The sequence below is a fragment of the Electrophorus electricus genome, chromosome 14 (genome assembly GCF_013358815.1).
Source record: "Electrophorus electricus isolate fEleEle1 chromosome 14, fEleEle1.pri, whole genome shotgun sequence".
NCBI classification, from domain to species: Eukaryota; Metazoa; Chordata; class Actinopteri; order Gymnotiformes; family Gymnotidae; genus Electrophorus; species Electrophorus electricus.
This window is the reverse complement of record NC_049548.1, coordinates 9,449,661-9,452,500: the sequence shown is the minus strand read 5'-3', so window position 1 is coordinate 9,452,500 and position 2,840 is coordinate 9,449,661.

Sequence of the window (2,840 nt, the reverse complement as noted above, 5' to 3'; positions counted from 1 at the left end):
TATGTATTTCAACATTAAGCAGGACTTACTGGAAATCGGATGATCATTGTGGGTGAATAACTCACCCACATACACATCCTTGGCTCTTTTCCATATTAATCACACAACTTTTTCCAAAAATAAATGATCCTCCTAAACTTTTATTAGAGCAAACTCTCGTAACATTTTATTTGAAGTGCTAGGAGTGCTTTCACTGCATAACTCCTTAAATATTTGGAGAACTTACTTTACCCTAGAGTTGGCTTAAGTTATCCTTCTCTCATTTCTGCTCAAATATTTATCTGTCATCCAACAGCTTACAAGTGTGATCAGCTCTGAAGATTAAATGCAACACACTTAAGGTCTGAATGTTAATTCCATTGAAGTATTAGTTCAATATACCCGAGGAGCTACATCACAGACTAGGGTCTGTGCTCCGATTAGCCACCACACGCCTAGCTCGATGTCACAAATGGGATGAGTTAGAGCTCGTCCAGTGGAACGTGTCAGTGCTATAGGTGAGTACTGCACTCAGAGAGGGTCTGTCCACATTGCCACCCAGGGTCCAGCTGGCTGGATGAGGCTCGTGGCCGCTTCTGCAAAAACAAACTGAGTGGGCCAGTGTTTGCATAGGCTCGTCTCACTCCCTCCTACAGCTCACCTCCCTGACCTGCTCCTTGCATTTCACCCTATTAGGCCGCTGCTCTTTCTAAAAGCAATAACGCACTGTATGAGGAGTGTCACTGGAGATTATTTAGGCTAGTTTCCAGTCTAGAGGGAGCATAGGGTGAGCATGTGTGTCTTTGCTCAGAAGCAGGTTATACTTGTTAAGAAAAATCATGTTAAGTTTAAACTGCACCATGTCTGCCTGAGGACTGACCATATGTGTGTATTTGTTGAAGGCTTGAGCTTCAACTCTTATATAAACTCTTTCAAACTGTGACATGACCATGCCACTGGGAACAGGGAGAGGTACAGATATAACAGATAGGAATGAAACTAATTTAAAGAGTGTTGACTGATATGGAAAATTCCTGTTTTTTCTTAAAGATAGCTGATTCATTTCAGTTGCCAAACTCTGCAAAGTAAATAAAGCCCTCTACTAGATCGCACTATCAGTATAATCCCACAAAGCATGGGAAGAAGGAACACAGTTCAGCCTGAATTTGGGCTCAGTCCAAACCATGCAAAATAAATAAGAACCTCGGGAGGCTTTTTACCACCACCCAGACCTCCAGAGTGAGTGAGAGAAGAGAGGTAGCCTCTGCCCTTCTGAGATTTGTGCAGGGCCAGCATGTCCCTGTAGAGGCACTGGAGTGGTGGAAAGAAGTGTCGTATAGTTATGTGTAGTTTAGTTGCTGCACTTGAGAATTCTCATACAGCTCTTGCATTTTTATTTTTTTTAATATATGCATTTATATATATTTATATATTTTTATTTATATTATTCATTTTGCCCTAGTACAATTTGCAATAAATTCACCTTCATGAAATATCTACTGAAGCAAGTCAGTTCAAAGAAGGCTAATAAAATGATAACCTAGAATAATATATGTAAAAGGTTTGTAGATATAATATAATAATATTATAATATATATATATATATATATATATATATATATATATATATATATATATATATATATATATATATATATATGTATATATAAAATTATATATAGAATTATGTTGTGGTATTGCCAAGGTTTTTGTGTACTTTTTATTATTGTATATTTATTCAAATGTGTTTTTAGTCATTATTTGAAAATTTGGTCCAATTTCATATATATTCCACTGCTCTCACACGCAGGGTGGGGTTTTAGATTTCCAATAATGTTTTACCTAACATCTATTATTTCTTTTTAGTATTGCTCTTTAACTGTCACAATGCAACCACACACTTCACAACAGGCCTACTAGATCAGCTTCAATGTTAACTTGAAATTTGTACTGTTTACATGGATTTGGGAATATTTTACCAGTGGTACCGCACGTTTAAAGCCTAGTAATAAAACAACTGGCAGAATAGCTATTCTAAAACTCACACAAAATGTGCCCCCTGCCTTGAAACTGCGCTTCTTTATAAAAGGCCTTTGCATGGGTGTTGGTAAATCATCGCGTTACTTGCTGCTGCATACACCTCTACAGAAAAGGCCTGCAATCTGAAGGAGAGCGACATCCTTCACACACATTCAGCTCCAGCTTCTTCCTCCGCCCGAACACATCACACCACTTCCTTCCCCACTGCTCCCCTCTTCTTTCACCCTTGTCTGTTCTTTTCTACTCCTCTCCTAAAACGCTAGGTTGTCCTGGTGTTTTCAATCAGTACATTTGGAGACTCAGTGGTGCCCATATGCCTTTGAACCAAAATATTCTGCAGAGACAATAGGCTCCTATTGTTTTTCAGTAAAAGAGAAACTTTTTGTATTTCCTTTCTGTGGTAATGTTGTAGTACAAACCATGGGCTAGGGGGCAAAATATTTTCCTTTCGGTTTTTTTTTTGTCTCTTTTTTAAAAGCCACCCAACAGCTATATTTGTTACAACACAAAGACAGCATAGAGACACATTGTTACATTTATTCAATTATTTAAGTTTATTTCCATGGATTCCAGATTCCAGATCTACATACCAATGCAATATTCATTAATGAGAGCATGAGGTGTTTTACATCAAGGATTACACCAAAACCAACAAGGCCTCCCAAAGCGCAGGAACATAGAACTAGAAAACATCAACTCAGTGACAAAGGCCTGCAGTATAAAAGAAAGTGAAAATCATGTGGATTATTACAACAAGCATTTGGATTATTGCAGTAGACAAACGGCATGTATTAGGAAAAATTACACAAAGGATTTATGCA